At 43.8% G+C, this 27,095-nt stretch overlaps 1 long non-coding RNA gene across 1 annotated transcript; it reads right to left on the bottom strand.

Moving 5' to 3' along the window:
- Window positions 1–19,284: 19,284 nt before the first annotated feature.
- Window positions 19,285–26,099, bottom strand: LOC309568263. The gene is made up of 3 exons (XR_014226018.1): window positions 25,948–26,099; window positions 24,876–24,979; window positions 19,285–19,368 (listed from the first exon to the last, which is right to left on the bottom strand). It is a non-coding gene; the product is annotated as an uncharacterized lncRNA (long non-coding RNA).
- Window positions 26,100–27,095: the final 996 nt, after the last annotated feature.

Genomic DNA, 27,095 nt, shown 5'->3' with positions numbered 1-27,095 from the left:
TGTTATCCCAGACATGCCAATTATTTCTCATATCTCAGGAGCCCAACACTACATTGCGTTGAGACTAGGTAGGGGCTTGGGTGTTTATAGGATAACCTGTAACCTACTCTCCCATACCCAGGTATAATGCATCTTTCAAGACCCAGGCAATTACTCAGTGCGATATAAAGCAGGCTTGTTCTCCGTTAATGCATGAGCAACATGTACCCAGGGTTGTCTAACCGAATGGGCATGGTGGGTAGTTGCCCAGGGGCCCAACTTGCCAAGGGGGCCCCACCTGCCCAGCCAAGAGTTAGTCCCAACTCCCGTGTGTATCCCCCCCCCAATCAAACTTGGGTGGCAAGCGCCTGTCAGTCCTGCGATGCTATTAGGTCACTTGGGCCATAAAGGGGAGCCCACAACTGCAGGAATGCCTGGTTTGCCTCCACAGGCACACACAGGACAGTCAAGTCTGACTCCCGTCCCGTGTGTGTTTGCCAGACCCAGCTGCCCAACTTGAAAGCCGTCATTAGCCTGGCACTGCTGTACCAATAAATATTGCCTTATCGATAATTTGAATTTTTTATTCTCGTGGGTGATTGTGTAGGCGGGGCCCCAGTGCACTGCATTGCTCGGGGCCTATAATGATTTTAAGATGGCACTGCATTAACCCATTGGGGTGTCAGTGGCCTTTTTTGGTCATGTGGGTTACTTTGGCCTATAAAGTACTCTAAGGGGAGATTTATAAAGGACCATACACACTAAGATTTTCCTTCAAATTTACATTTTCTATGTAGTGCAAGGGCCGGCCAGATTGCATACAAATTGTTTAGGTTTGACCTCATATAGGGTGGCAAGGATTTTGTCACCCCAGTTAGCCCTCTGGCTCCGCCACTGCTCATATTATATGGTTTTGGTTAATCTTAAAAAAAAAAAAAAAAGTCTTCAGAAATTTTAGTGTGTATGGCCCATTAGGCCCCTTTCACACTATCCGTCCGATTCCGTTTTTCTCAGCGGGGGAATCGAGCCGCCGATCCCCCGCTGAGCAGGAGGGTGACAGCTGTGTCTCTGCGCTGTGTGCGGAGACACAGCTGTCAGTTCCCCATGCATCTCTATGGGGGAAATCAGATGGGAACGGACTGTCGGTCCGTTCTCATCCGATCCGCTGGATGGAAAATAGGGTTTCCATCCGTCCAGATTTGACGGATCGGGTCGGATGTCAGCGGACATGTCTCCGCTGCCCCATAGGAATGCATGGCGGGACCGTTCAGATCCGCAAAAAAAAAAAAAAAAAAAAAAAAAAAAAAAAAAAAAAAGGGACAGGCGGATCTGAACGGTCCGCCTGTGTGAAAGGGGCCTTAGACTGGTTTCTATGTGCACAGCTGCACCAATCAGCTGCCAGGTTTTAGGGCCCTTTCACACCGTTTCCTGCCTTTTAACCTTAAAGTTTCCTTTAAATCCTACGGGGCTTTTTGCACCACTGCATTACAGGTGCAGTGCGTTTTGAAGCGGCATGCATGCTGCATCTTGAAAAACACCAAAAATGCAGCTTCCCATTGACATTAATGGAAATCACAATAAAATTGCACCACTATGTGCGTTTTGAGTCTCATTCATTTTTCACAGGTGCAGCCAACACAGAAATACCCACAATTTTGATACAAAGCAGTGTAAAAGGGCCCTTGGGGCAAAGCTTAATTGAAGAAGCTGAAGTTAGAAGCCGATTGGCTACCATGCACAGCTGCACCAGATTCTGAGTGCTCCAGTTTTATTAAATCTCCCACTAAATATTAAGTGAGAAGAGTTAAGAGCCTCTGTCGGGTATTAATTGACCTTTGCCATTGACTGTCCCATTGGTTAATAAGGATCTTGCAAACAATGTATGGATGATAGTTCAGAAGCCTCAATTCTGAGCGGTGTTTGCTTCAATAAAGAGGTTACAGGTGAGGTGACCCAGCTGTCAGAAGTCTCCAAGCAGAGGAAGCTACACAGGCCTCAGCTCACCTAGAATAGAAGAAGTTTTACATAACCATATCTGTTCTGTAACCACAAAAGAACTTCACAGCCATTTCTGAAGTCTTGGTTTTTACACTTTTTTTTAAACATACATGGCAAGCACAACAGCTGTACCATACCGATAGATTGTCCAGAAAGAAAGAAAGTGTCTCCAACAATCTGCCATCTGATAGCCAACAACCACAATTCTCACAGCCGCTACATATGGGACCTTATCTGGGCTACGGCTCAAGGTGGCATTTATCCAGATAGCTGGAAGAGCCAAATTTAAACCACAACTCAACATTTCATAGGCGCAACACGACAGTGGCGTAGCGTGGGTTGTCAGCACCCGGGGCAAGGCAAGTAATTTGCGCCCCCTACACAAACCTACTAGACCACTACACAGACCTACCCCCCCCATACACTGACCCCCCTTCACTTACCCCCACTACACTGACACATACACTGACCCCCATACACTGACCCCTACACTGACTCCCCCTTACATTTCTATACACTGACCCCCCCATACACTAACACCCCCTACACTTGACACCTATACAGACCCCCCATACACTGACCCCTACACTAACACCTATACTGACACCCCCTACACTGACCCCCCCCATACACTGACAGCTACACTGACACCCTTACATTCCCACCTACACTGACCCCCAATGCACTGACCCCTACACTGACCCCCTACACTAATAGCTATACTGACCCCCCCATACACTGACACCTATACTGACCCCCCTACACTGACACCTATACTGACCGCCACATACACCGACACCTATACTGACTGCAAAATACACTGACCCCCCTACATTTCCACATACACTGACCCCCCCTACACTGATCCCCCCCATACCCCATACACTGACACCTACACTGACACCCATGCTGACCCCCCTACACTGACACACCCTCCTCTACACTGACCCCCCCCCCCCCATACACTGACAGCTACACTGACACCTATACTGACCCCTACACTGACTCCCCCCTACATTTCCACATACACTGACCCCCACTACACTGACCCCTACACTATTAGCTATACTGACCCCCCCATACACTGACACCTACACTGACCCCCCCTACACTGACACCTATGCTGACCCCCCTACACTGACACCCCCTCCTCTACACTGACCCACCCCCATACACTGACATCTACACTGACACCCCCTTCACTGACACCCCCCCTCCCTCCCATGTCCACTTCCCCTACACTGACACCTACGCTGACCCCCCTACACTGACACCCCCCCCCCCCACTTCCCTGGGCCCTGGGGGCAGGCAAGACATCACTTACCTTGTTCTGTGCCAATACACTGGCGACTCGAGGAGGGGAGAGACAGCATGTCGGTGGCCGGCCGGACAGCAGGGGGAGACTCCGGAAGCGGTGCTGCACATACATGGCATCTTCATCCACGACCAGCCCCGCCCCCTGGCCGCATGACACCTTCAATGGTCCGCCGCTCGTCTTGCACAAAGCGGCAGCCACTGAGCAAAGAGGTGGAGTGCGGGCGGGCGCCGGGCGGGAATCTTCAGAATAAAGGGACACTTTGATCCCGCCGATTGCGGGCGTGGGATGCGCCCCCCTAAATGTTGCGCCCGGTGCCAGTGGCCCCCCCTGCAACACGAACCTTCAGGGCCCCCATGCAAGAAACCATGAAGGGAAAACCCTGGCTTGGGGCCCTTGCCTTCAAGCCTGGGGCTCTTCCCATTGATCCTGGGGCCCTTTCACAAGTTCTGCAGTGGGCCCCCTTCCTGCCATCTTGGGGCCTCCCCACGGTGGTGGAATGCCAGGGCTCGGTTGCAAGTGTGACCTTTGCGATCCTGGAAGTTCACCCACTGGTGTCAGTAGTTTTTATTTTTTGGTATTTTAATTGTATTTTTTATCATTTTATTTTTTTACAATATCACTGACTATGACTGTCCATTCACAAAAGGAAGGAGCTGGTAAATTACATATTTACCGACCCCTTTCTGGTTCTCTGTCGTGACACATCCCCTGCAGCAGGTGGCAGGAGAGAGGAGGGAGCACAGTGGGGGGGACCACACAGGGGCCCAGAGACGGCAGAACACAAGTGAACTGGATAGGAAGAGTGGCGGGGGCAGCAAACAGAGGAACCAATCTCCTCCAGCAGCTACAGGAGGAAAGAGGAGGACAGTGATTTCTCTACATGCTGCCCCGCCCACCTTCCCTCCTATCCAGGTGTACAGGGAAGCTGCACAGGCCCCCTGGAACATGGGGCCCGGTTGCAATTGCAACCCCGGTAGTTACCCCCCTGCAACATTGAGAGAGAGAAAAAAAAACACACACACACACACACACACACACACACACACACAATTCCCCCTCTGGGTGATCTATGTACATTAGAAGGATTACAACCCGTTTCATATTCCTGCCTATTGTTCTGAAGAAATCCCCGTTTGTTCCTCTGTCTGTGCTGAGTGGGTCTAAATGGAGTGGTTTCATAATCATCAATCAGCAGTGCAGCTGCAGAGCACTGAGGAAAGCTGCGGCCTGCATCCTTTAGACATGTTCCTATTGTGAGTGTCAACAAAAGTGAGATTTTTGTTGCAGGGGATGCCAGGAATCTGACTTTTATCTTAAGGCAGACTTCTGGGAAAATTAGTTAGGCAATCATAAGCGGCAATCATAAGCAGAAAATGAGGTTTCTGGGATGTGTCCTGTATACAGACACCAGGTCACCATATTGCAGCAGCAGCGTATACATACATATTTATTTTGCCACCCCCCCCCCCCCCCCCATGAAAGTGGTTACCCTTTAAAAAATAAAGCCAACATGTACCCTTGTTCATATGAAGCCTAAAGGTCCTTTCACACGGAGCGGAGCGTAATTTGATCCGCTCCGGCACTTTTTTTTTTTTTTTACGGACACGGATGACATTTGTGTCATCTGGTCCGCATGTCTGCATATCATCCCAGCCGTTTGCAGATGATATACAGACATAATGTATGTCTATGGGGACTGCGGATGTCAGGGGATGACACCGCTGACAGACAAATTTGCATCCTTTCCGTTTTTTAAACGGGAAAAAAAAAAAAAAAAAAAAAAAAAAAGGGTTCTGTTCCAAAAAGAACAGAACTGAAAGGATGCTAATCAGATGTCAGCGGATGGTCATCCGAAATCCCATTGACATGCATTATGTCCGTATATCACCCACAAACAGATGGGGTGATATACGGAGCGGCCGTGTGAAAGAAGCCCAAGGCTGGGTTCACACTGATACGGTGTGGGAAACATAGCAAACCCTGTATGGGTGCCCACACTGCATCAGAATCGCAGGCAGAACCACTATAAAGTTAAACACCCCCCAAATCGCAGTGCAAACTAGAATCGCATCATAGGGGTCTGGACACCCATGCTATCCTATCCCAATTCCAGAGTAAATTTAAAAAATAAAATATAATAAAAAGTCCTGCACTTTGTGTGCGGGTTCAGTGCAACTTGAGCTATACATAATATATGGCTCAATTCCCACTTGGTGCGATTCTTGTACAAATGACAAGCAATGCAGTAGAACCCAGCCTCGGGCTCCATGAACTCTTAGGCCCCTTTCACACAGGCGGACCGTTCAGATCCGCCTGTCCGTTTTTTGGCGGAACTGAACGGTCCCCCCATGCATCTCTATGGGGGAATCGGATGTCAGCGGAGACATGTCCGCTGACATCCGATCCGTCAAATATGGACGGATGGAAACCCCATTTTCCATTCGTCCAGCGGATCGGATGAGAACGGACCGACGGTCCGTTCCCATCCGATTTCCCCCATAGAGATGCATGGGGAACTGACGGCTGTGTCTCCGCACACAGCGCAGAGACACAGCTGTCATCCTCCTGCTCAGCCGGGGATCGGCGGCTCGATCCCCCGCTGAGAAAAACGGAATCCGCCCAACAGACAGATAGTGTTAAGGAGCCTTAGTTTGTTTTTTTTTTTTAAGCTCAAAAAAATGCAAGGGGGGGGGGAGGGGGGGACAAAGCAAAAATAGCATTTGTGCCAATTTTTTTTTTTTTATAAGCTCAAAAAATGCAATGGGGGGGGGGGGGGGGGGAGAAAAAGCAGATATAGCATTTGTGCCAACTTGTAGTAACATTTTAATATTTGCTTCTCCCCCCCCCCCTCCCCACGAAAAAATAAAACACAAACCTGTTGAGCGTTTTTGCTTTTCCTGCCAGAAATGCTACAATAGGCTTTTCTAAGTGCTGAAGCATGAAAAATGCTTCTAGCAGAAAGTGTACATGGACACATAAGGCTAACAAAAAGCTTCTAGGAGGGGGGGGGGGGGGGGGGGACCAACACCACACACCGCTAATGCGCATGGAGCCATATGTGATGACAGCAAACGCTACATTATAAAATTGGATAGATTGCATAATTAAGTAAGTAAAGTATATGCTGTACACATGTTAAACAGCAGTTGGCCTTAATAGCAGGTAAGCAACTTAGATCTGTTAAGCCCCATTTCTTGGAGAAGTCAAACACCAGAGATTCACATTCAGTAATTAGATCTGTAGTGAATTAAAGTGAACCATGCAGATCACACTCTGCCCCCTACAGGAGACTTTTATTATAGTGATCAGGGGACAATGTACATTGATTAAGCAATTAAGTCATCAATATGATATTTAAATGAACCCCACCTAATTTAGTCAGATGGTCTTGACAAAAGATTTGCTTGACACATTCAGTAGGCATACAATGCAATTAAGCAAATCAACCCCCCCAGTCAGATGCAACAATCACAGACACAGATCAGACAATCCTAGGGTTTTTTTCGGTTAACCCAATACAAAGCCAACTTGTCTGACCAATGTACAGTTCATTAATTAGGCAAACTGCACTTCCATAGCGCCAGGATCATGACCACATCAGATTCTAGATAGAACACAATGTATCACATCACACTGCAGAGCAAAGGGTAGGGGGGCGGAGTCAAGGGGTGACTCAGGGAAGAGTTCCTGCACCTATTCCCTGAGAAGTAGTCACATTTACAAGCTATGGGGTCTACCAGAAGCAGGGCTTTTTTCTCAGGGAATAGGTGCAGGAACTCTTCCCTGAGTCACCCATTGACTCCGCCCCCTACCCACCTCCGAGAAACATTTCTTGGTTCCACCCCTAACCCACCTCCCAGTACCACTCTTTAGAGAATAAAGAACCAAGTATCATTTTGTGGTGCTAAGTATTTTGTATGGAATTTGTTAATGATGATAACAAGAAAGGTAATAAAATAGATCTAGCAACAATGGACACCCCTGTGAGAATAGATCCACCCCAACAATGGACTCCCAGCAGCTAGCATCAATAGACCCCCCCCCAGCATACAACATTAGAATCCTCCCTCAACAGTAGATCCCTCCCAGCAACAATTGACCCCCTGCAACATAAGAACCACCACCAGGAACAATAGACTTCCCCAGCAAAAATAGATCCCGGCAGCAACAATAGACCTCCCTAGCAACAATATACCCCCAAGCAAAATAGATCTCCTCCAGCAACAATAGACCCTCCACCAGCCAGCAACAAAGACCCTTCTCTCTCAACAGTAGATTCCTCCCAGTGCTTTAAGTGGGCGGGTATGCACTGGTACTCAGTACCGCCACTTCTAAATATGGCTCTTGAGCATACCGCCACCTAATTTTGGACATCTGCACCCTCAATTGCCCCCAAGAACATTTCCCACTCCAGAGCCAAACCAGTCACCACCAGTGAGTCCCCCTGCTCCAGAGTAACAGCCCAGGGAAGGGGGGTGCTCTGTGGGGACCCTGATGTGGGGTGAGGGGGGGGGCAAAAAAAATGTATAGGCTATAATAGAGTACCGACACCTCTTTTGGGCCACTTAAAGCACTGATTTCTCCCAGCAACTAATGACCCCCCCAGCAACATAAGATCCATCTCTAGCAACAATAGATCACCTACAAGCAACAGAAGACCTACCCAGGAACAATAGACCTCCCTCAAAAATAGATCTCCTCCAGCAACAATAGATCCACAAGCAGCAAGCATCAAAATACCCTCCAGCATACCCCAGCACCCCTTGCCATTACATACATTCAGTTTTGGAGGTGCCAGAACTGCATTCCCCCACATTCCTGCTGAAAAAAGCCCTGACCAGAAGCAACACAACGGTAGATCGGTGCAGATACAATGTATTTTGGGCCATCAGATTATACAAGCTAAAGCAATGGAGATCACGCTACTGGGTCAGCCAAGTGGCCTTGGAAGTATGTAGGGCACCATTTTACAATGTCTTTTGGGACCATCAAGATAATACAAGCTAAAGCAATGGAGATCACCCTACTGGATCAGCCAAGTGGCCTTGGAAGTAGGGCACCATCAGATAATACAAGCTAAAGCAATGGAGATCACCCTACTGGATCAGCCAAGTGGCCTTGGAAGTATGTAGGGCACCATCAAATGGGAGGTCATCCACAGCTCAAAAAAAAAAAAAAAAAAAAAAAAAAGTAAGAAGAAACCCCAAGCACCCTTTGGAGGAGCCCTGATCAGAAATGACTGACCCCCAACTGTTAAGCACCATTTATCTTGGATCAGAAGGTTGACGTAGCAGGGTGGCCCTCAAAAAAGAGCCCCAATCACCCATTGGAAGGAACCACATTCAGGGACAACTGACCCTTACAAACATTATGAAAAACTTTGATCATCAGAAGGTTGAAGTAGTAGGATGGCCCTCAGTTTCGTTACAAAACCCTTCCACGGAAGAAGCTTACAAACATTACCTTGCTATGGACACCCAATACCATAAAAGTAAAGCCCAGGCATTACCAACTCACCTCCTTTCTGCAGCTCAAGCCCAACAACCTTCTACTAAAACAACCACTAAAAGAACATTATTTACCCCTCCTCCACTCACAGAGGTTATATAAGGAAAAGGAGACTTCAGATGAATGCCAATTAACTAATTACAAGCAGAGGCTGTAGAACACCTGAGAGTCCTCTAATTCTGGCCACACGGGGGTTGTTGACCCTTTTCATCTCTTGGAGGATGTTCACCAATTCTGTCATCTATACGGGGCCCATAAAGGAGAACTAAAGGCAAAACTTTCTTTTTTTTTATAGTTTTGGATAGAATGAAGAGGGACTTCAATGCTTGGCAGGTTTTTATTGCTGTCTGTGCCTCTGTTAGGGAGATTTACCCCCTCTCTCTCTCTATTTGTCCTGTTTATCATTATCATTGAAAGCAAAAGTAAAGAAAATCCCACATTTTGGGTTATCCCCAGAAAAGTAATAGAGGGGAAATCTTCCAATGGGGACCTGGGGGGTCCCCAAGAAATTCCCCTAATTTGCAGGGATTTCCTCTCACTTCCTGTTTTGGGTATGGGACAGGAAGTCAAAGGAAATCTCCGCAATGGAACACCGATGGTGAAAAAAAAAAAAAGGTTATTGGGGTTATAATTCTCCCCTCCTCTATCTAAAATAATAATAAAAAAGTTTTGTCCATAGTTATACTTTAACACACCAAACAATACGGGCAGTGGCACACGTGTAGCAGCACACTGCACTGTAATGCACCGTTGTGCCTTGTGGTGGCGTCCTTGATGGAAATGGTCCTTGTCTGTTTTTTTTTTTTTTTTGTTTTTTTCTCTTTTGTATATTCTGATGCACTTGTATGGAAGAGCCCTGGGGCCATCATAAAAAAAAAAAAAAAATTGAAAGATTTCTGAGCTTAATTTTTTTTTTTTACAGAATTCTGAGTATGAAAGTCAGAATTCTGGGTTTGAAAGTCAGAATTCTGAGATTACAAGTTTGGACCATGCTAAAATTTATTAAACAAAATTCTGAGTTTAACCACTTTACCACCGGAGGATTTTGCTGTCTTACGTCCAGGCCACTTTTTGCGATTTAACTGACAATTGCGCAGTCGTGCGACACCGTACCCAAACGAAATTTACGTCCTTTTTTTCCCACAAACAGAGCTTTCTTTTGGTGGTATTTGATCACCTGTACGATTTTTACTTTTTGCGCTATAAACAAAAAAATAACAATATTTTTCACATTTTTTATATGAAATTCCCCCCAAAAAATGTAAAAATCAAAATTTTTTATCATTTTTGGCCAATTTGTTTTCTGCTACCTATGGTTGGTAAAAAAAAAATCACAATAAGCGTATTTTGATTGATTTGCGCAAAAGTTATTGCGTTTACTAACTAAGGGAAAGATTTTTGTCATTTTTGGTGTTTTTTTTTTAACGAGTAATGGCGGCAATCTGCGTTTTTTTTTGCGGTACTGCGACATTGCGGCGGACAGATCGGACCCTTGACTGACATTTTTGACACTTTTGGGGTTACCAGTGACATTACTGCAGTCTGCAGTAATCAGTGCTATACATATGCACTGTTACTGCAAAATGACACTGGCAGGGAAGGGGTTAACTTTATTGGGGAAGAAGGGGTTAAGTGTGTCCCTAGGGGGGGGGGGGGTTACTGTGATTGGCTGTGGCTACTAGTGTAGGAACAGTGATCAACGATCCTACATAGTAGAACCGTATGATCACTGTTTCTACACAGGGGAGAATGACAGGCGGCTTGTTTACATCAGCCGCCTGCCTTTCTCCCTCTGCACCGACGATCGGCGAGTAACTGGCGGACATCGGGTCCGCCGGTCACACGCACTGACTTCCCTGTGAACGAGCCGCGGCGGGCGCGCGCTCGCCCGCTATTGGCTCACAAGGAAGTGACAGGCAAGTGACGTATATATACGTCACTTTGCCTGGCCGGGCTGACCGCCGCAGTATATAGTCGTGTGGTGGTCGGCAACCGGTTAAAAGTCAGAATTCTGAGATTACAAGTTTGGACCATGCTAAACTTTATTTAAAAAAATTCTGAGATTAAAAGTCAGAATTCTGAGTTTTAGACCCCGTTCACACTGGGGCGACGCTACTTGCCGGGGCGACCTCACAGCGGCCGGCACGGACTTCATATCATTGAAGTCAATGCAGGTCGCTCCTGGTCGCCCCAAAGAAGCTCCGGACCCTTTTTCTAAGTTGGAGCGACTTGTGTCGCTCCTATTAGAACGGGTCCACAGCTTCTCTATGGCAGGCGACCTACGGCGACCTGTCAGGCGACCAGGTCGCCTGACAGGTCGCCCCAGTGTGAACGGGGTCTTAAAGTTAGACTTTGAAAGTTCAAAGAAAATGTTTTATGATGGCCCCATGGCTCTTCCATACACTTGCAACCCTTTAAAATGAATAGGATGCGTTAAAACAAAGACTTAACGCATGGCATAACGTACGTCAACACAACACACCAGAATGGAAAGGTGTGACCAGGCGCCCAGACTTTTTATAACTGACAGACTGACGTCTGCTGAAATATTTATTTTGTTCTCAATGGTTCTGAAAGTGCTAGTTGCCTGTCTGTCATACTTCTCCCCTGTATTCAACACTTTTCTGAGTCACTGGCTAAATACCTGTGATCCTTTTTTCCAGGTCACTAGCTCAGTATTCGGTGAAGATGAACTTGTTTCTAGCGACTAATCTGCTTTGTTTTAGGATTATTATGTTTTCATTGTGAGCTAAAGTGTCTGCACTGAAGGTTACAAAACATTTCCTGGCAAGTAATTGGAATCTCCCATGTACTACCTACAGCCCTGGGTCTCTTTTACCCTTACAATTAAGTTGTCCAAATCAATTTGTCTCAGATGGGGCGATTGTCAGGAAGTGGTTAAATCGTTCTACAGGCTAGGGATCAAGTTGGACATGTCATTGAGCAATTTGACCACACACAACTCATCTGCTTTTATCTGCTATGCTGCTGCCCCCTACTGTGCATTTTATGCATTATTGAAAACAAAGAAATGTTTTGTGTAAATTGGATTTAATTATGGCAACCTTTTTTTTTTGTAGGTTAAGTTTTTCTTGTTCAATATATATATATATATATATATATATACAGGGCTTTTTTTCAGCGGGAACGTGGGGGAACGCAGTTCCGGCACCTCTAGCACTCAATCTATTTAATGGCAAGGAGTGCTGAGGTGTGCCTGAAGGTCTATCAATGTTGGCTGCTGGGGGATCTATTGTCATTGGTGGAGATCTATTTTTTGTGGGTGTCTATTGTTGCCAGGCATGTCTATTGTTGCTTGTGGAGGGGGTCTTATGTTGCTAGGGGGTAAATTGTTGCTGGGAGAGGTTTATTGTTGCTGGCTGTTGGGAGGGTCTATTGATGCTAGCTACTGGAAGATCTGTGTTTGCTGCTGGTGGTCTATTGTTGCTAGGATGGTATTTTGTTGTGGGGGGGTCAATTTTTGCTAGGAAAGGACTATTGTTGTGAGGGAGGGGGGGGGGTCTATTGCTGCAGGAGGGTCTATTGTTGCTGAAGGGGGTCTACTGTTGCTGGGATGGGGTCTATCAAATTCCATACAAGTTACTTAGTAGCACAAAATGATACTTGGTTCTGTATTCTCTAAAAGGGGCAGTACTGGAAGGTGGGTAGGGGTGAAACCTAGGGACCCTGCTCAGAGGTGGGTAGGGGGCAAAGACGAAGGGTGACTCAGAAGGTGATAGTTCCTGTACCTTTTCTCTGAGAAAAAAAGCCCTGTGTGTATATATATATATATAGTCTCAAATTTTTTATTGAAAGTACAGAGTTACAGAGTACAACAGTAAAATTAAAACACAAACACACATTGGCAAAACCTCTTGTTCAATATATTTATTCATTTTCAGTAGTAATAAGGGAATATCTGATTGCCTCTTGGTGGATCAGGAAGGAATTTTTTTCCCTTGCTGTAGCAATTTGGATCATACCGTGCTGAGGTTTTTCAACGCCCCCTCGATCAACTGCGGGTATAGGATTGTGTATATGGGACTGCATGGTTGGGTTTTCTTTGATGTTTTTTTTTTTTTTTTTTTTTTTTATTGGTTGAGCAAGATGGACTTGTGACTTTTTTTCAACCTGACTAACTAAGTTTGTATTACCTAGAACACCTTCATGTAGTCAGTGATCAATGCAGAAGATACAATACAATAGTATGGGGAATGATAAAATAATGAGGCGCAGCCTTAGGTGGTAAACAGAAAGGAGCCAGGACCAAGAACCCTCACCAAGACAGCAAATTGAGTAAGTTGTGGGTTATATATTTTTAATAAGTATTTATTATTATTATTATTATTATAATATATATGTATATATATATATATATATATATATATATATATATATTTTGTAAAGTTGTTTGGATTTCTTATAGAAAATCGTAATGTTAGCAACCCCCCCCCCCCCCCAAATTTTTTTTTTTTTTAAAAAGTGCACCCGATGTAATAAATGTTGGCGAAAACATTAAATTTGGGATATATATATATATATATATATATATATATATATATATGATATAATAAACCACACTTATATAATGTTTTTTATGTTTTTTTTTTTTTTTTTGGGGGGGGGGGGGGGCGTATGCAAATTTTGTATAATTGATGTGTTGTTCATTGTTAGGAAGTGGCCAGATTGTAAAATAGCAAATTAGATCACCCATGTTGTCATTAAGCACTTTGACCACACACGGAGCTCATCTGCTTGCGTTTACTATGTTGCTGCCCCCTAGTGTGCATTTCATGTATTTTTTTTTTTTTAGATTTTTTTTAAAAGATTAAAAAAAAAAAAAAGTGTTTCTGCTTTTTTTTTTTCTTTTAATTCTAATAAATATTTCATACACACACACATATTTATTGTTATGAATAATAATAATAATAATATCATATTATTATTAACCACCTCCTGCCTGCTGTATATGGAAATGACGGCTGCAGGGTGGTTCTATTGTTCTGGGATGATGTCATATGACGTCGTCGCACTCTCGCTGCACTGCAAAAGACACAGCATATCTTGGTAAGAAGCCAATAATGTGGCACTGATGTTGTACGAGAAGGTCTGGCTCGCAGTCTACACTCAAATTCATCCCAAAGGTGTTCTATCGGGTTGAGGTCAGGACTCTGTACAGGCCAGTCAAGTTCCCCCAAGTTCCTAGAGCGGAGACTGCAAAGAGAAACAAAGAAAGGGCGCACCGACCTAGCGCATTATCCTCATTAACAGGCTTTATTCATGTAACATATAAAAATGGCTACTCACAGGGTGGCTCTGAGGAAGAGGCTGAGCCTCGAAACGCGTCAGCCGTCATCTCATCGGATATGGACTAATTTATGGACTACTCCTGACATTTGAGACACTGAGCTTGATATGATCTTTTTTCACCGATGTTTGTGCGTAGCCATTTTTATATGTTACATGAATAAAGCCTGTTAATGAGGATAATGCGCTAGGTCAGTGCGCCCTTTCTTTGTTTCTCTTTGCCTCTAGTATCGTTGGACTACCCCAGTCCGTTTTGGGCAGAAAGACCTTAGCCATCTGAGACGCCAGTTGTGAGTCCCGTGGGGAGTGTGGTCGGGAGGCTTGGATTCCAAGCGCATTAGAAGGGTGGTATCACCTTATTGTTTTGGAGCAGCGGAGACTGCAAGCCAGGCCTTCTCGTCCAACATCAGTGCCTGACCTCACAAATGTGCTTCTGGAAGAATGGTCAAACATTCCCATAGACACTTCTAAACCTTGTGGACAGCCTTCCCAGAAGAGTTGAAGCTGTTATAGCTGCAAAGGGTGGGCCAACTCAATATTGAACCCTACAGACTAAGACTGGGATGCCATTAAAGTTCATGAGCGTGTAAAGGCAGGCGTCCCAATACTTTTGGTAATATAGTGTATATAAATCTGTACATATAAAATTTTATTTGTTTTTAAGACGGCAGAGCAGTGTGGCTCTCGTTCTGGGACGACGACATATGACGGCACCCCAGGATCGTGGCTGCGCCGTGTTCCTAGGACACGGCACGACCCCCATCTTGGTAAAGAGCCAATGACGTGGCTCTTTACCCATGTGATCGGCTGTGTCCAATCACAGCTGGTCACATGTAAATGAGGAAGTGCCATTTATTGACTCTCCTCATCTCACACTGTCAGAGGGTGTGGCAAGGAGAGCCAATCAGTGGCTCCTCCTCAAAGGGGAGTCTAGGACAGGTAATCAGGGCACTGATTACAGTAAAGTAAAAAAACAGTGCCCATAAGTCACCCCAACCAATGTCCATCAGTGCACACAATCAGTGCCCACAGTGCCCATAGTGCTGCCAGTCATTGCCCATCTGTACCTGCTCATCTGTGCCGCCATTCAGTGCCACCTATTAGTGCCCATCAGTGCCACCTCTCAGTGCTCATCAGTGCTATCTATCAGTGCCCATCAGTGCGGCATATTAGTACCTCCTCATCAGTGCCCATAAGTGCCACCTCATCAGTGCCCATCAGTGCAGCCTATCTGTGCCCATCAGTGCGGCATATTAGTACCTCCTCATAAGTGCCACCTCATCAGTGCCCATCAGTGCAGCCTACCGGTGCCCATCAGTGCGGCACATTAGTACCTCCTCATAAGTGCCACCTCATCAGTGCCCATCAGTGCAGCCTATCAGTGCCCATCTGTGCCGCCTCATCAGCGAACATCAGTAAAGGAGAAAAATTACTTATTTTCAAAATGTACTCACAAAATATAAGAAAAACTTTTTTTTTCCAAATTTTCTGTCTTTTTTTCTTTTTTTGTAAGAAATAAAAAACCCAGCGGTGATTAAATACCACCAAACGAAAGCTCTGTTTGTGTGAAAGAAATGATAAAAATTTCATATGGGTACAGTGTAGCATAATTGTCATTCAAAGTGTGACAATGCTGAAAGCTGGAAATTGGCCTGGGCAGGAAGGGGGTGAAAGTGGCCTGTATTGAAGTTGTTAATTTTAAGAAACATTTCCATTTAATATATATATATATATATATATATATATATATATATAAAATATATAAATAAATATATATATATATATATATATATATATAGTATATATGTATATATACAGTATATTTTTATATATATATATATATATATATATATATATATTTGTTAGTAAACCCTATTTGTCAATATGAATAATATAATTAAAAATATATATATATATATATATATATATATATATATATATATATATATATATATATATATATATATATATGTATAAAAAAGATATAAATAAATAAACATGTATATATATATATATATATATATATATATATTTGTTAGTAAACCCTATTTGTCAATATGAATAATATATTTAAAAAAATATATTAATTTATATATATATATATATATATATATATATATATAAAAGATATAAATAAATAAACACACATATATATATATATATATATATATATATATATATATATATATATATATATATATATAATGGTTAGTAAACCCTATTTGTCAATATGAATAATATAATAAAAAAAAATATTAATTTTAAATTTCATGTTTTTATCAACATTTATTTGGTCACAAACACGTTTCTTTAAACACATGCTATTATATATATTAATTTTGTATAATTGATGTCTTCCTAAACTGCTTGGACGCCTTTTAGCGGGACACAATTTACGCAAACGAATATTCAGCTTTTCTGGTCTCGGTCTTCATTGAAGTGTATCGTCCTCATCGCTGTCATCGCAGACACAGTCTCTGTAAGATAAAATATATACTATGTATGTATGTAGTGACTCTGATGGGAACAGCACTCGGATTCCTCGCCTGCTCGGTTTTCAGAGAACAAAGTCTCTCTCTTTATTGATCTTTATTATATATATATATATATATATATATATATATATATGATCTTTATTAAACTTTCAAAAAATATATAAGACAGAATCCCAAATGATGATGAACATTTATTTGTGCAGAGATAGAAGAAGGCCAGTTGAAGAAATACAAGGGAAGGAATCGGATACCATCCACTATGCTGTCAGCACCTCTTTAAAGCTGGCCATACACCTTGCAATCTGCTTTATATCTACCACTGACTATGTAGGACAAAAGCCAACCCAACTGGATACAATTGGAATGGATTTTATGGTAAGGTAGGACTTCTATTAAATCATTTTAGTAGATCTGGAGGAGATTGTATATCGATTGTACAGTCCTATTGTATAGTGTATGGCCAGCTTACCAGAGCTCCAAAGAAAACAGCATGGGTTTCCTCCATAAAGCACCGGTCTGGGCTCCTCTATACCTCACAGGCTGTGAGAAGGAGCAGAAATCCCATGTGTAAGGCATTCATGGGCAACCTGCTTTTGATTTGGCCCACAGTTTCCATTGAGCAGAGTGCCTTAGTGCTTAGCTGTGCCAGGACAAGGTGATGCAGCGCCTTGGGCAAAGATGACAAACTGTGCCCCACCCCCTGCAAAAAAAAACACTGCACCCAGGGAAGCATCCTCTCCTGCCCACCCCTTGTCCCGGCCTGGTGCTTAGCTATGTCTGCCTTCCAGTACTAAGGTTCTTGGTTTGAATCCCAACCACAACCCCACCTGTATGGGGTTTACATGTTCTTCTGGGTACTCCCACATTCCAAAGACATGCTGGTAGGTTAATTGCCTGCTATCTAAATTGTCCCCAGTATGTGAGTTAGGGACCTTTGATTGTAAGCTCCTCAGGGGCGGGGACTGATGTGAATGTACAATGTATATATAAAGCACTGTATAAATTGTTGGTGCTAAAAACTGTAAATAATTAGCATGACCGACCAGTAAGAGGATGTATCTCCAGTATAACAAGTCTGCCTATATATCCGGTAATGGATACCTGTGCTGGGAAAAAAAAGGCTGCCTTCTCAAAATGCTAGCTGCCTGGCTGTCAAGTTTATCAGTTGTTGAGGGATGACTTAAAAATGTTGAAGCTGTAGGATAAATGTGACATCAAGGTGACTAACGGAAGGAGAGGTCAGCAATGGCAGACTCCTAAAAGCAAAGCTATCCTATAATATGTTAGGGTTAGTGTATCTACCAGCCGTTCTCAGACAGGATTCTCCATAGCTTCCTAGGTGCTCCAGGAGCTGTGGCTGATTTATAGTCCATCTGATGGTACCTGTGTAATGCCAGGACCAAGCCAGCAACATGACAAGGGGCGTCATTATCCCTCTGACCACCAATGTAAGGAGCATTCTTCTCACTGACCGTCAATGTAAGGGGCATTCTTCCCACCGACCACCAATGTAAGGAGCATTCTTCCCACTGACCACCAATGTAAGGGACATTCTTCCCACCGACCACCAATGTAAGGAGCATTCTTCCCACTGACCACCAATGTAAGGAGCATTCTTCCCACTGACCACCAATATAAGGAGCATTCATCTCACTGACCACCAATGTAAGGGGCATTCTTCCCACTGACCACCAATGTAAGGGGCATTCTTCCCACTGACCACCAATGTAAGGGACATTCTTCCCACTGATCATCAATGTAAGGGGCATTCTTCCCACTGACCACCAATGTAAGGGACATTCTTCCCACTGATCATCAATGTAAGGAGCATTCTTCCCACTGTCCACCAATGTAAGGAGCATTCTTCCCACTGACCACCGATGTAAGGAGCATTCTTCTCACTGGCCGTCAATGTAAGGGGCATTCTTCCCACCGACCACCAATGTAAGGAGCATTCTTCCCACTGACCACCAATGTAAGGAGCATTCTTCCCACTGACCTCCAATGTAAGGAGCATTCTTCCCACTGACCTCCAATGTAAGGAGCATTCTTCTCACTGACCTCCAATGTAAGGGGCATTCTTCCCACTGACCTCCAATGTAAGGGGCATTCTTCCCACTGACCACCAATGTAAGGGGCATTCTTCTCACTGACCTCCAATGTAAGGGGCATTCTTCCCACTGACCACCAATGTAAGGGACATTCTTCCCACTGACCACCAATGTAAGGGACATTCTTCCCACTGACCACCAATGTAAGGGGCATTCTTCCTATTGTCCATCATTCTAAGGGGATTTCCCCATAGCCTCCCCATAAAGTTGGTTTTATTATGGGTTCCTCAAGACCTGAAAATTACTTTAGAGGTTCCTTTGGGGCAAAATGGTCAAGAAAAAACAGTTTATACATGATTGGTGTCATGTTCCTATGGCTTATCCTACAGCCGGAGTACGGTGGCAGCAGACACAGCGGCCATATTGTTTTGGTTAGGAATGCCGGTTGTGGTTGATTTACGTTGGTCAGATTCTTACATGCATGCAAAGGTGACCACGAAGACCAGCATGGAAATTGGTATGGTGAGGAAGATCAGAGCTGTGGTGCGCAGGGGCTTCCCGGAGAATAAGAATCCAGGGATATCAAAACCATCATCTTCTTCTTTCCTCATCTCCTGCAGACCCCAAACACTCCGATTGGTTCCCGTTCGCGCTAATATCTCTTTGAAAAGCCGTTTTAGATATCTGCTTTGGAATCGATCCTTCCGGGAGACTGGAAAAACAGAGAAATAAAGAAGAACTCCGCTCTTTGTAGGCTATTAGTTGTTACGATAAACGGTATGGCCAGACACAAACAACGTTGCAAATTAGATATTACTTATCAATTCTGGACCGGAAGGATTTGCTCCCTTAACCACTTAAGCCCCGGAAGATTTTACCCTCTTCCTGACCAGGGGGTTTTTTGCGATTTTTTAAATGCGTGAATTTAACTGACAATTGCGCGGACGTGCGACGCTGTACCTAAATGAATTTGACGTCCTTTTTTCCCCACAAACAGAGCTTTCTTTTGGTGGTATTTGATCATCTGTGCGATTTTTTGATCATGCGCTCTAAACAAAAAAAGAGCGTCAATTTTGCAAAAATAACAATATTTTTCACATTTTTTTATATGAAATTCCCCCAAAAAAATGTAAAAATCAAAATTTTTTAACATTTTCGGCCAATTTGTTTTATGCTACATATGTTTGGTAAAAAAAAATGGCAATAAGCATATTTTGATTGGTTTGCGCAAAAGTTATTGGGTTTACTAACAAAGGGAAAGATTTTTGTCATTTTTGGTGGGTTTTTTTTAACGCGTAATGGCGGCGATCTGCGATTTCTTTTGCGGTACTGCGACATTGCGGCGGACTGATCGGACCCTTGACTGACATTTTTGACACTTTTGGGGTTACCAGTGACATTACTGCAGTAATCAGTGCTATACATATGCACTGTTACTGTAAAAATGACACTGGCAGGGAAGGGGTTAACTTTATTGGAGAGGGAGGGGTTAAGTGTGTCCTAGGGGCGTGCTTCTAACTGTAGTGGGACATGGCTATTGGTGTAAAAACAAAGATCAACGGTTCTACATAGTAGAACCGTCTGATCTCCATTTTTACACCAGGGAGAATGACAGGCGGCTTGTTTACATTAGCCGCCTGACTTTCTCCCTTCACCGGAGCAATCGTGAGTGACCGGCGGACGATCGGGTCCGCCGGTCACACGCACTGACTTGTCAGTGAACGAGCCGGGGCGGGCGCGTGCCCGCTCGCAATTGGCTCACAAGTCAGTGACAGGCGAGTGACGTACCCCTACGTCACTCTGCCTGGCCCGGGGCTGACCGCCGCAGTATGTAGTCGTGTGGCGGTCGGCAACCGGTTAATGACCAGGCCATTTTTTGTGATTCGGCACTGCGTTACTTTAACTGACAATTGCGCGGTCGTGCAACGCTGTACCCAAATAAAATTGATGTCCTTTTTTTCCCACAAATAGATCTTTCTTTTGGTGGTATTTGATCACCTCTGCGGTTTTTATTTTATTGCGCTATAAACCAAAATAGAGCGACAATTCTGTAAAACTGCGGCGGGCAGTCGGGAAGTTGTTAAAGCTGAACTTCAGTCTTAACTTTTTTCCCTACAAGTCTTCTCCTGTGTCAAAAAACGATTACTCCCAAATCCCTGCATCCCCACGATATAACCCCTTGAACCTGCAGCAGCTATCTTGAGTCACCCTTATTTCCTGTTTGAATAACTTCAATCACCAATCAATCCCCTCTGCTTCTGATCCATACTGTTGTTGCTTGACAGCTATTGATTTTCTCTGTCATCAATTTTTTTTTTCTGAGCATGAAAAAACACATCCCCTGGGTCCCTTTAGATGTGCATGCTCAAGCAACTGATTATCAGATTGCACAGCTATAGTCTGCAGCACCCATTAGACCAGGGGTCTTCAAACTATGGCCCTCCAGTTGTTCAGGAACTACAATGCCCATCATGCCTAGTTATGTCTGTGAATGTCAGAGTTTTACAATGCCTCATGGGATGTGTAGTTCTGCAACAGCTGGAGGGCCGTAGTTTGAGGATCCCTGCATTAGACAAACAGAGAAGGTGAATCTCCCAACCATGACATAGACAGACATTTAGTTACTTTCTTTCTTTTTTTTTTGGATCAACTTTATTGCTTTCACAAGGGATGAACAACATTCCATGTGATATCATGGGCCATGACAGGTTCTCTTTTTGGAGAGATCTGGGGTCTGTTAGACTCCAGATCTCTCCTCTGGCCTCAAATGCATCTGATCAAACCGAAACTGTTGTCACTTCCAGTTTCTGACGTCACACAGTGGTGGGAACAACATTAGTTCCTCTCATTGTGTTGGGGGACGCAGACGCCGCCTGTTGCATCCTTACACAGCTCCCTGATCAGCGGCAGTGGCGGGTGGGGCCCTTCCACCGCCTGTAAAACTGATCCAATAGCTGCTCTGATCCCTATTGTGTTGGAGGGAGTTGCCTAGAAAACGATACTAGGATCATGCTTCTAAATAACTGAACCCCTGTCAGAATCAATCCCCTCTCCTCCTCATCCACACTGTTGTTGCCTGCGTCTCACAGGTATTAGCTTTCTCTGCCATCAATCTTAATAATTCCCGAGCATTACATGAAAGAACTGATCCCCGGGATCCCTTTAGATGTGCATGCTCAAGTAACTGATTAGCAGTTTTCACAGCTAAACTCTGCGGCACCCTTTAAACAAACAGAGAGGCTGAATATCCCAAACATGACATAGACAGCAATAAATACCTGACAGGAGTTCTAATATTTAAAACCCCTACGCTATCCTAAAACAAGAAAGAAAGTTTTGGCTATCAATGGAAGTGTACATGAAGAAGTCCTGAGAACACAGGTACAGTAATTACTATAAGAGAAGTTTGCTCCAGCTATTACCATTCACAAAAAAGAATTTCTCAACAAGGGTGTCGCCATCATAGTCCTGGATTTCACAGAAGTACGTTCCTCGGTGGCGGGGTCTAGTAGGACTGATTACATAGTCTAAGTCATTATCTAATTGGTGCTTCAATTTGAAAAATATCAAATTGGTCAATCGAAACTGTGGGAACACAAAGCATATGGCCTAGTTAGGTTTCCCCAATTTAATATTGAAAGCTGGCCATACCAGCAGATAGAAAAGACACAGATTAATCCAACTCTGAAATCATGAATACATCATTAATTGTACACTTTAACATACAAATTGTGTAAGTACCAGATTTAACCAGGTATGGAACTCTTGTACAGCAGGACTAGAGTGTGGGAAGAAGAAGCATCACAGGGAGCCAACCAGTTCATGTGCTGACAAGAATTCTGCTGATAGGAGGAGAGAGCAGAGTAACAGAGGGATGAGCTAATCACTGTGCTGCTTCTCCTTTCACTGTCCAGTCACAGGTTGGGGTGAATATAAGCTGACCTGGGCTCAGAGGAAGGGAGTTAAATGAGACTGGCTGTCAGACTGAGGACATCTTGTGGCAGAAAAACATACTGTGGGGTAGATCCCTGGATTTAAGGTGAATATTATATTTTATTTTATATATATATATATATATAATATATATATATATATATATATATATATATATATATGTACAGTATATATATATATATATATATATATATATATATATATATATATATATAATAATATTCACCTTCCATTCAGGGACCCACCCCACAGTACGTTTTACTTTTATATATATATATACTGGACAGTGGACTGGACAAGCCATTAAAAACACAATAAAAAATATATATATAATAAATAAATGTGTATATATATATATATATATATATATATATATATATATATATACACACACACACACACACACACACACACACATATATATATATATATATATATATATATATATATATATATATTATATATATACACACACACACACATATATACTGTATATATATATATATATATATATATATATATATATATATTTATTTATTTATTTATTATATTTTTTTTATTTTATTTTTAATGGGTTGTCCAGTCCACTGTCCAGTATATATATATACACTGTCCAGTCAGCAGGTTAGATAGGTGGTCAGGGACCTGGATTGCTTGTTTAACCGCAGTGCAGAGAACGTAGCTTGTTGACCTAGTAATGCAATCTGGAATCATTGCCAGGATTACAAGACTGGCCCAACAGAATTGAAAATCTCTGGCAGGTAAAATGATTCTCATACATGTATTTCAAACATGCACACAGCTCTTCTCTGCCATTCTTGCTTTAAGTACAGACATACATAAGACCATGAATGATTTTTTCAGTTAGTGTCAAAGCAGGGGCTTTCAAATTTATTTTTTAATGCCCTCTGGATGATATGGGGGTTCTCTACACTGTTGGCTTTTTCTGCCCCACTTTCATATGACATGAGGTTATCATTGGTTAGTAGTATGCTGACATCTAGTGGTGGTTTTAGGCCACTACATTTTGTTTCCTTATGTGACTTTGGTATGTTCTCCTGCGCTCCTCTCCTGTTTAGTTTTACTTAGTTTAGTTCTAGCTGGACCCTCCCTGCTTCTTCCATGTTCCCTCAGTAGCTAGTATTATTTACTAGGGGAAAGACTTATGTCCTTTTTATTTATTTTTACTAGTAATGGCGGCGATCTCCGATTTTTAGTGGGACTGCAACATTGCAGCGGACAGATAGGACCCTTAACTGACACTTTTGGGGGGACCAGTGACATTATTACAGTAATCAGTGCTACAAATATGCACTATTACTGGAATAATGACACTGGCAGGGAAGGGGTTAACAACAGGGGTGATCAAAGGGTTTAAATTTATGCCTGGGGGTGGGGGGGTGGGTGTTTTTGTAACTGTGGGGGGATGGGCTTATGGAATCAACACAGAGACCTGTGCTCCTAAATCGGAGAAACACAGGAGTCCTGTGTTGATTGCTGACAGAACAACAGCCTGCTGTGTTTACAACAGTAGACCACCGTTCTGTCGCCACCAGGAGCGATCGTGGGTGTCCTGCGGCCATAGTGGCCGCCAACCCCGCAGATCAGCTTCCCCGTTGGCGAATGGGGGCGGCGCATGTGCAGCCCCACGATTGCTACCGCGAAGCGCCGTACAGGTACATCGATTTGCGGGAATCTGCTGCCATATATCTACGGCGGCTGATCGGCAAGTAGTTAAAGAGTTAAGCTGCCTGTGGATGGTGCCAAGTCAGCAGGTGACCATACTATCTGGACATGCTGGGTCTAAGGAGGTATGCGAGTGCATGAAATGGCATTTGAAACTGAACATGGCTAATGCAGTTGCTTGCGACCCCATAACGTAGCTTATAGTGCTGCTGCAAATGCCAATGGCGATGCTCTGGTGTTCCACTGAAATCCTGGTGCTGGCATACACAGAGCCCATCCAAGCCCAATAAGTAATGCTACAACAGAAAGACGCAACACTCCAGTCAGGCTCGGCTTATCCCAGGCCACTTTCGAACGTGTTTCGCTCCACCCACAGGGCTTAATCATAAAGGATTGGCCAGAGCTGGTGAATGCAGAAGCTGGCTGCTATTTGCATATCAGTTCACCCCAACAATTGTGGTATTTTTCTATGGGAAATATTCAATGACATACAGACTCCCAAAGGTGCCTACTATGGAATGTAAGTAGCAGTTTAGAACTTTTATTACATCTCAGACTTGCTTTAAAACCATAACTTACTTTTCTTGCAAACTTCCATAGAACAGTGTAGGTTTCCGGCAGAGGAAAAGTCACATTGCAAGACATCTCTGTCCTTCCGTCCTCCTCTACATGGAGGTCTTCAACTGAGAAGAAGAATGAAATACCGTATGGTGATGTCATTCATTGTGGGTGGTGAGTACTAGAGTAGACTTTGGTTTGTCTGAGGTATACAATAGTACTGGTTACGTCCTTTTGGCCCCATTCACACTTCGCGTAGCGGGAACTCAATATTTTGTGTGGGTGATTTTCACTCGATTCCGCGTGTTGTACAGAGAAGGGCAATAACCTTAAATGCCGCACACCATCAGATCCCAATGGTTACAGTAGCCTCAGCTCTTCTCCATCACTGATGCAGTTCACGCCACACACAGGGCTTAGTCATGATTAAGCCCAATGGGTGGGACGAAACGCGTTTGGAAGTATGGTCTGGATGGAGCTGGTCTGAAGTTGTTCTCACTACTGCGAATATGGCGCTCTGATGGTGTGTCTCGTTTGAGGTTATTTCCCTTTTCTGTGTTGCATACAGCAAACCAGGACAGGCTCTTCCCCAGCCTGCACCCCCAGCGTGAGTCACCAGATTTGGGATATACTGGAGCAGCACCGCTAATCTATTGAGTGTGGGTTTGCACACAAAGCAGCCCGTTCACTTCAATGGGCTGCCTCTGTGCGCGTTTGTCGCTCAAAAGAAGCTCCTGCTCCTTTGTGGGGGATAAGCTTCACACGATTTTTAAAGGTGCTTATTGCCGCCGTTGCCGCATGATTCTGTTGCACGACAATCTTGGAAAAATCGCACAATGCTTGGGGTGCCGTTTGGAATGAATGATACCCACACACGCGTCATGCGTTTCGCAGCGATTGCCAGGTGATTTGGAATTGAGGGCAGATTCACAGCGATTCCGCCCGCAATTCCGAATCGCTAAGTGTGAATGAGGTCTTAATGGGGCTTGCTTGGGCTAGGGTGGAATTATGTATTCCTTAGGACATCTTATAATAATGGCTACTGTTCCCTTCTCAGTTCTATAAAAATGGGTAATGATCCAGTGGCACCTACGTTCACAAGCCACAGGTATGTCGCAGTCCTCTTCTACGCATCGTTTGCAGGTATATGTCCGGGCTTGTTTTTGAAGGCCTACATGGAAAAGCAAAAGGTAGAAATTGATTTTCTTTCTGTATGATTTGCCGCAACTACTAGAAGTCATGCAATTTGCAGCTTGACTGTCTGACCAGGTATCTATTGGTGTCTATTGGTTTCTGTAGGTGTCTATTGGTTTCTGTAGGTGTCTGTTGGTGTATATTGGTGTCTATTGGTGTCTATCGGTTTCTGTTGGGGTCTATTGGTGTCTATTGGTTTCTGTTGGTGTCTATTAGTTTCTGTTGGTGTATATCTGTTTCTGTTGGAGTCTATTGGTGTCTGTTGGTGTCTATCGGTTTCTGTTGGGGTTTATTGGTGTCTGTTGGTGTATATTGGTTTCTGTTGGTGTCTATTGATTTCCATTGGTGTATATTGGTATCTATTGGTATCTATTGGTGTCTATGGGTTTCTGTTGGTTTCTGTTGGTGTATATTGGTTTCTGTTGGCGTATATTGGTGTCTCTTGGAGTCTGTTGGTTTCTGTTGGTGTCTAGTGGTGTATATTGGTGCCTGTTGGTGTCTGTTAGTGTCTATCGATGTTTGTTGGTGTTTATTGGTTTCTGATGCTGTCTATTGGTGTCTGTTGGTGTCTATTGGTGTCTGTTGGTGTCTATTGGTTTCTTTTGGCGTCTATTTAGTATCTATTGGTTTCTGCTGGTGTATGTTGGTGTCTATCAGTGTTTGTTGGTTTCTGCTGGTGTCTGTTGGTGCCTATTGGTGTCTATTGGTGCCTGTTGGTGTCTGTTGGTGCCTATTGGTGTCTATTGGTGCCTGTTGGTGTCTGTTGGTGTCTATTGGTGCCTATTGGTGCCTATTGGTGTCTGTCGATGCCTGTTGGTGCCTGTTGATGCCTGTTGGTGTCTTTTGGTGTCTGTTGGTGTCTATTGGTGCCTGTCGATGCCTGTTGGTGCCTGTTGATGCCTGTTGGTGTCTATTGGTGTCTAGTGGTTTCTGTTGGCTTCCGTTGGCATCTATTGGTGTCTGTTGGTGTCTATTGGTGTCTGTCGGTGTCTATTGGTGTCTGTTGATGTCTATTGGTTTAGGCAGTCTCAAATGTGTTTTTTTTTT

Source organism: Pelophylax lessonae (assembly GCF_965119305.1).
Source record: "Pelophylax lessonae genome assembly, chromosome: 12".
NCBI lineage: Eukaryota > Metazoa > Chordata > Amphibia > Anura > Ranidae > Pelophylax > Pelophylax lessonae.
This window is presented reverse-complemented; position numbering and strand designations above follow the sequence as displayed.